At 38.2% G+C, this 8,530-nt stretch overlaps 1 long non-coding RNA gene across 1 annotated transcript; it reads left to right on the top strand.

Annotated features, from left to right (window-relative positions):
• The first annotated feature begins 120 nt into the window (after positions 1 to 120).
• Positions 121 to 7,856, top strand: LOC133557644 (uncharacterized). The gene is made up of 9 exons (XR_009807810.1): positions 121 to 210; positions 384 to 459; positions 1,722 to 1,771; positions 1,951 to 1,983; positions 2,287 to 2,337; positions 4,829 to 4,866; positions 5,115 to 5,149; positions 7,626 to 7,678; positions 7,764 to 7,856. It is a non-coding gene; the product is annotated as an uncharacterized LOC133557644 (long non-coding RNA).
• Positions 7,857 to 8,530: the final 674 nt, after the last annotated feature.

Genomic DNA, 8,530 nt, shown 5'->3' on the forward strand with positions numbered 1-8,530 from the left:
AGCAGCAACATGTCCTTTAACATATTGGCTTTTGTTTACTTACACTATAAATCATTTTAATTAATTCCGTCGCTCGATGCGAGCTTTATTTAACAGGCACAGCTGCGGACAACTATTTCGAGCTCTGAAGGACCTTCCCTTTATAAAGCTCTGGCAGCCATTCCGCTCCCTCTTTCCAGCCTAACAGTTTGCCGAGACTCTTTTCCTTTGGTACGTTTTCGGTTCTTGTTACAACGTGTATTTATTGTTAAGTGCTCTACAGCGAAATATATTTTTTCATGGTTATTGTATTCCTTTAAGAACGTGGTGTGGCTAACCCATTACTCGTGGTTGTCAAAGCGTCTTTTTTTTTTAATTATGTTCTTGTACATCTTCGATTGCAGATAGTGTTCACATGGATCTCCTCGTGGATGACAGCTTGTGTGTTAAAGCAACGTGTGCAGAAATAGATAAGAGAAAGTGAGTAAACAGTCCTTGTAACATTTATGTTGCTCAGTGTTTCCCCTGGAATCTTAACAGATTGACTTAACTGCAGATTTGCCATGATGCTCATCAGTAGTGATGGGTCCAGCATCACCGATGCATCGGCGCATGCGTCGAGCTCATATAGCAGGGGAAGGGAACCTGTGGCTCTTTTGATGACTACATCTGGCTCTCAGATAAATCTTAGCTGACATTGCTTAACACGATAAGTAATGAATAATTCCGCTGGTAATCACAGTATCAAAAATAAAGTTCAAAATATAAAACATTCTCATGCATTTTAATCCATCAATCCGTTTTTCTACCGCACCTGTTCAAGAAGTCGTATTAATGGTAAGAAGTATTTTATTTATTGTTGGTTAACTTCAGAATAACAATGTTATTAAGAAGAATAAGATACTTTTTATACTATAAATGTTGGTCTTACTTAAAAATGCACGCATTTAGTTGTATTCAGTCTTAAAAATATATATTACATGGCTCTCACGGAAATACTTTTTAAAATATTTGGCTTGTATGGCTCTCTCAGCCAAAAAGGTTCCCGACCCCTGTCATAGAGCAAAACCTTGTGTCGGTACGCGTACCGCTTTTAGAAAGTCACGTGAACTGTGTCGAACTGACGCCTGCGCGCCAAACTGTGTTTATAAGGAAGCGCATCTGTCAGCTAGATGCTGCTGCCAACAGAATCACTGCACTTCTGTCGTTGGTCATTTGTAATTTATCGTTGGAGGCAAAAAGAAAGATTTCCGCCGAGAAATAACTAAGAGAAGTCATCTAAAATTTAATACGTTGGAAAAACTGTTTTGTTTTTTTTAAATAAAAATGTGTAAAAAAAAAAAAAAAATCAGTCTACAAACAACCTTCTTTAAAACACATTCTCTTACATTTCCATGTTATGATACATGTTCACATTATTTATTGACTGTATCTAAAAAAGATAATATTTTATTTAAATGAAGATATGAAATAATCCTAAATGAAATACAATGATTTGGTTTATATTATCTTATCTACTAGGTCATAAAATCAGTGTCAGTTGAGTCGGTCCATCAGTTGCCTATAGGGATTTTTAATGTCCGGCAGATGTCAGTATTTAGTGACACAGTTTTAACTAAGTTTTGCAATGTGTCGAAACTTCAAGACACCTAATCAACCCATCACTACTCATCAGTCTATTTTTGAATGGTTTGAAGCAATAGATTTAATGGAACCATTGTAACACAACATATTTGTTCAAGGTTACTCCTGGATACAATACACCCAATCACTGCTGGACCTTGAGTTGATGGTTGGTACTTTCTTGATCTTGCACTCATACAGTACTTGTAACTGCTACAATGATGAGTCATGACTAGAGTCTCTGAATATTCAATGAAGCTGTTCACAACGCACTGAGTATGCATCTGTATATTTTGCTTCTCATTTGTTTAGATCTGAAGATGTATAATTGTATGTTTTTTTTCTCAGGTATGTAGTCTTTCAACTGGATTGTCTCTGAAGGTATGTAATGGAAAGAAGTTGTTTTCAGTGCACTGACCATGAACTGTTGGTTTAACCCATTAATTCTTGTTACACTTTGTTGTACATCTGACTGTGATTACATACAAACTTTAGGTGCAACTGCCAAAGCAGTGTGTAACTTAAAACTTAACTATTGACATATGATCCAGCGCATGTTTTTCCACGCAATGTTTTTATTTTTTCAGATCTGCAATGTATTCATTGCAGATCTGTGTACAATTGTTTGAACTATTATTTTGCAAGCATGGCAAGGAAATCTCAAAGTGTTCTATTTTTTTCCAGAGTAATGCTGGAACTCTGCTGGGTACAAGGTTTGCAACTCCTGAGTTGATGGTGAGTACTTGTTCATCTTGCACTGATCATTATAGTTTCTAAAATATGTCTAGAGTCATTGATAAAACAATGAAGCTATATCGAAGCACGATTATGCACCGATTCAATTTTTACTCTGTGTCTTACTTTCAGCCCCCGACCATTTTTTTAGCCCAATGTGGCCCCCCTGGTAAAGTTTGGACACCTCTGCATTATTATTTATGGTTACTCATCCTTCGATCCCATCCATCCATTTCAACTCCTCCCGGGGGTATCTCGCAGCATTCCCAGGCCAGTCGGCAGATATAGTTTCCCCAACGTGTCTTGGGTCTTTACCATGGCCGCTTACCGGTCGGATGTGCCCTAAAAACCTCCCCAGGTTGCTTAGGGCACATTGTTCGGGTGGCTTCTTGACCAGATGTCTTAACCACCTCCTCTGGCTCCTCTATGTGGAAGAGCAGCGGCTTTACTTTATAGGACATAATGAAGTGAATTATATTCATATAGCGCTTTTTCTCTAGTGACTCAAAGCGCTTTACAAAGTGAAACCCAATATCTAATTTTTACATTTAAACCAGTGTGGTTGGCACTGGGAGCAGGTGGGTAAAGTGTCTTGCCCAAGGACACAACAGCAGTGACTAGGATGGTGGAAGCGGGGATTGAACCTGCAACCCTCAAGTTGCTGGCACGGCCGCTCTACCAACCGAGCTATACCCCCCACTTTGAGCTCCTCCTGGATTATAAAGCTTCTCACCCTAACTCTAAGGAAGAGCCCCGCCACCCAGCAGAGAAAAGTCATTTTGGTCGGTTGTGCTCATAATCTATGGTTACAATAGTGATTTAATTTGGTCGCAATAGTGCTGACAGTATACATCTGCAATGCGTGGGACAATATATCAAGTAAAATATATCAGCCCAGGCTGAGTGGGGACCTGTTTTCTGGAAGAAATTGCATTGTAAAATGCCAGTAGCTATTCCACTTCCTTGGTTAAAATGGTGAATGCCTCACTCAAACATGTCTGGTAGAAATCGTATATTGACAGCTCTCCAATAAATGGTGCTTTTTTTATCACTAGACCATTGATTTTTTTTTAACTGGTACTAGTGGTAAGCGGGCTCCATGTAATGGTAGACCAATTAATCACTTGATTAATGTAATGTTGGTGGCCAAAAATAAGTATGCAGTTAAAGCATCTGCTCTGTTTTTAAAAAAAATACCGAAGACTACTACGCTAATGTATTTCAATGTGGGTCATTATGTAGTTCATGGACAGACAAGTTTTAAAGTGGTACTTGGTGAAACAAGATAGAGAATCATTGTGGGTGTAGCACACGGTATGGCAAGGAAACGAAGTACTTTTTTGAGTTAATAGTTCTATAAAACTGATGTGACTTGTACAACGGTTTTAAACTATAGATAACTTTAACAATACCTGGTACCTGTTCAAAGTTGTTCTTGGAACAATATTCCTGGAATTTTTGCAATTCTGGGTTGATGGTTAATTTGTACTCATTTTATTTTGAGTGACAACTACAATCATAAGTGTAGTCCTGGGTGATGTTGCATCCTTTTTTATTTTTTATTTTATTGAGTACGATATTTTCCGATTTTTTAAAAATATTTTTTTTATTGGTTTTATTGTACTTTTAACAGGATGTGACATAGGGCGGCCCACCTTTTTCTAAATGGCTGCCTCCATAGCGTCCCCGCCGTCATACAAGATAATTGATAAATGAAAATATTTAGTGACATGACCCTAAACTGACACATTCGTCACACACAGGCATATTTGGCTCTCAACATTCATACACCTAAAAGAACACAAATAGAGGCATTTGTTAATCGAGGTTTGACTGTATTTTCAGTAAGTGGATAAAGTAAACACAGCCTTTTTCCATTCACACAACTTGGCAATGTGCAGAGCAACTGCTTTTAGTAATCGCTCTATGCATTGTGCTTCTTTGTCATCATACATATGTTGTGTAACAGATTCTGCCATAGTGAGGTGATTTTTAGCCAAGACTTTGCATCTTCTTCACCTCCTAAAGAGTTGTATTACCCATATCCCACACTCAGCTAGAGCCTTTGGTTTCAGATGCTCAAACATGTGTGTTGTGCAGATGCCTTTTTGAGACAAACCGTGCAGTCACTTGTTCCATGCTTGTTGCCGCTAGACCGACGCACTGACAACACTTTTCATAGAAACAAACGTCTCTCTCTCTCTCGTGTTCACATTAGCCATGTTTTGCCATGTTGGCTGCTAAGGAAGAAAGAGAAAGGCGCAAGCTACGGATGCTCCTGAGGGGCAAAAAGTATGCTGGAGCAAGAGTATAAAAGTTTATTTTTAAATCGTCTGCAACAACAAACTAATATTTAGACAATATTGCCCAGACTTGGATGAGTCGTAAGCCTAGTGTCTCCGAAGCTTAATAAGTGTTCTACGTTTACATCTGTTGATTGTACTACTACTCTACCTTGTGTAAACCAGAACTGATGGTTTTACCTTTTCAGGTTTCTCAAATGGTCTGATAGAATGCTGTCTATGGAAGGTATGTTTGGCAACTGAAAAATGTTTCTATTTTAATGTGGAAAGACTTAATCGACAAGTCTAATCAAACCGCATTGTTTACACAATGCACTGTCAACAAATTTGGTTTAATGCAATCAAAATGTACATTACACATGACTAAAATGAAATTATTTGCATAGGTCATGTTATGAACTGAAAACTGCACTATTGTATAGGAATGAGAATACTGCAGATGTTTTAGCTTTTTTTTTTTTTTTTTCCCTGCAGCTCTTGTTGCAGTAAGGATGCTGCTCCATTCAAGTGTAAGTATGTTTTGGTTAGAATTCAAATCAAATTTAAAAAGCATTGCAAGAATAAGATGTCAAATTGGTAGGTGTTTTGGGTGTAGCGACATGCCTATAACCATATTTTAAGGAATAAAGAATGTTCTAAAAATAGTGACTTGAGGAGCTGCACTATTTTTGGAATTTTGCGTATCATTCACAATGTTTGAGACAAGAACGCGCATCCTTTTTTTTTCACGATCCTAAAGCTGATGAAAAACACTTGCAAAATGCGTCTAATGGGAGGCACCGATGTAGCGTTTAAAACAGTCTAAAACTTCAAAACCCTTAAAATTTGTGTGTGTACAGATATATAATCTAAATATACATGTGGAGGTGGTGACTTGTCCGAGGGTGTACCCCACCTTGCACCCAAGTGCAGCTGGAATGGAAATCACCACCCCGTGACCCCGAGCGAGGCGAGCAGTAAAAAATGGATGGATAGTTATATAATCTCTGACACGTTCTAAGAATATATTCAATATTTATCATACTTTTTATGAATTACCGGAAATGTTCTTCTTTGCATTTCTTTCAATAGCAGCGCACCTGCGGCAAAACTTGTTTCTACTTCTGTGTTATATGGTAAATGGGTTGTACTTGTATAGCGCTTTTCTACCCCTTTTTAAGGAGCCCAAAGCGCTTTGACAGTATTTCCACATTCGCCCTTTCACACAATGACTGTGGGAGTTGCAATGCAAGGCGCTCACCAGGACCCATCAGGAGCAAGGGTGAAGTGTCATGCCCAAGGACACAACGGACGTGGCTATGATGGTAGAAGGTGGGGATTGAACCAGTAACCCTCAGATTGCTGGCACAGCCACTCTACCAACTTCGCCACGCCGCCCCCATAATCATGGCAGTCTTTGTAACAGAAAATACTATATTTGAACAAATGAGGATTCACATATCTCTTCTTAAGCTGAATATGCATAGGATGAACTGCTGTATATAGAAGCGTACATGAACAGAGCGTAAAATTTAGGATCAGAGAGTGAGGTTGGTGTGACTTGTGGGCATAAATATGGAACTTGGAGTCCAAGCTATGTGGACTATATGTAGTGCTTACCCAAAGTAAACTTGAAAAAAGTTGGAACAGACACCTGTTCAATGAATGAGTCACTTTAATGATCATACTTGTAATACACCTGCCGGTTTTTCCTACTACAGTACGATGTTGAGCTAGCTGTGTACAAACAAAACATGAAATGTGGGTTAATGTTTTACAGATACTGTGATATGATCATGTATTCAGTCAATACAAATTGGTGACATATAACATTGTTTTAATTCAAACTCAAAAGCTATCTTATCACTTTTCTGTAGCTAGGGCTAGCTGAGGCCTTAGCATGCTGTCCCAAGACTATAGAGCTCAGTGTTCGCTCTTACAATAACAATGTCGCTACAGCTTGGTTATTCTACAGGTTACCAAACGTAAATTAAGTATTGTTGACCTTTTTTGGATTTCCCCCATTTTAGCTGCATCGCCAGTCAAGAAAAAGTGGATTTTTACAAATTACAATTCCAAAAAAAGTATTGTCTCATTAAGATTGTGAACGATAGGTAAAATTCCAAAAGAGTAGAGTTCCCCTTTGTTTCATTGTCTTGGTGTCTAAGTGGGACCGTTAAAAAATGGCAGGCTAAAATTGGTCCCTGACAATGTCTTAAAAAAAATGGACTATTGAAATATACTGCACTCTGCGTATACTTTTGTCAGCTATACCTAAAGCTAAGATGCTTATCTTGACCAACAATGGATTTGTTATTTAACATGTGTAATGCATGAATTATTCAAGTGCCCCCTTGCTCCTGTATGCTAAATCTATATTGGTCTGTGTATCCATCCATCTTCTGCCGCTTGTCCCTTCTCGGGGTCGCGGGGAGTGTTAGAGCCTAACTGCATGTTAGTTACTGTAAATTTTACAAAGTGGTTTTCACAAATGCTTAGCCGTGTTTCCCCAACTGTACCAAAAAAGTATCGAAAATTGATGTTAACCTTATGTAGGGACATACAAACTGATTATGGCGTACCGTTACACCCCTGCACTGAGTATTGTAATCCTTTAATGAGTAATGGTTTGAAAGACTTCAGGCGGCCCTTGTAGTGTATTGTGGCTACAAAGTAGGCCCAGGAATGTAGTTTCATCATAAGTGCTTGGTTCTAAAATGCAAGACTTGCTCAATAGCAAGTTATGTGCGTATGCAGCTCAATACATTGACACATAGCCACACTGAGAAAATAGAATGTAAACAAATGTCGCCTGGAGTAGACAAACCTACAGCTTATGGAGTTGTACAAATGGTCTGGTCAATGATGAGTCATATTTGGTTCTACTGATTACAACTGAAGTTAACTCGCAGCGCACTGAGACACTCAGACCACTAGAGGTTCTGCATATTTTCCCAAGAATTGCCACTTCGGTATATGTGAAACTTTATTTTTCTGTTTAACCAGGCAATTGTAGAGATACAAACCTGATGGCTTCCAGTGGGCAGTTTATGGAAAAGGTTGGTGTTGAGGAAGCTTGGATTCCAAGCAACACATTTAGTTACATATAAATGGCTCAAATGTTCAATTCTGTTTTTTGCACAGGTTCTGAAAGGAATTCGGAGTATCTACGCTGCAATCATCTTAAAGCTGTTGAAGTTTTCAAATGTGCTGAATAATAAAAATGGTTGAACTCTTGTTTTGACAAGTTATTTTTAATGTATTTTCATTGTTTTAAGTTTTGTAGAACCTAACAATTTGGAGAACTAGCAGTAAATCAAAATGTGTAATCTTTGGGTAATTGTAAATATGCTAACTTAGAAGTAAAGTGGCTGTAACAGATTCTGAGCGGCCGCAAACATACATGTATGCACACGTTTTAGTGTTCTCTAAAAGCAATCTAGATAGTTGGCTGTCTCTGAATGTATGTTCTATCACATGACTCCAGATTGTAATTCTCTTGAACTGTATTCGTGTGCGTGCGCTTCTGACGAGAACGTGTTGAAACCTGGTGAGTGAAAGCTGTGAACTTATCGGGATGTGAAAATTAATTTCATAAACTAATTGTGAAATATATAGCCAACTGTCAGGTGTCCCGTTAAATCACTAATGGTAACCGGCTAGCCCAGGGGTCAGCAACCATTTTACATTTTGGCTAAGAGCCATGAAAGACAAATGTTTTAAAATGTATTTCTCTGAGAGCCATATTTTTTAACACAGTACAACTGAATGTGTGCTTTTTTTTTCAAGTAAGGCCAACATTTTTAGAGTATAAGTCATTGTTTTTTTCATAACATTATTCTGAAGCTAACCAATAAATACATTTTACCGTTAATGAGACTTCTTGAACAGGTGCGGAAGAAAATGGATGG

This window comes from Nerophis ophidion, linkage group LG08 (assembly GCF_033978795.1).
Source record: "Nerophis ophidion isolate RoL-2023_Sa linkage group LG08, RoL_Noph_v1.0, whole genome shotgun sequence".
Lineage (NCBI taxonomy): Eukaryota > Metazoa > Chordata > Actinopteri > Syngnathiformes > Syngnathidae > Nerophis > Nerophis ophidion.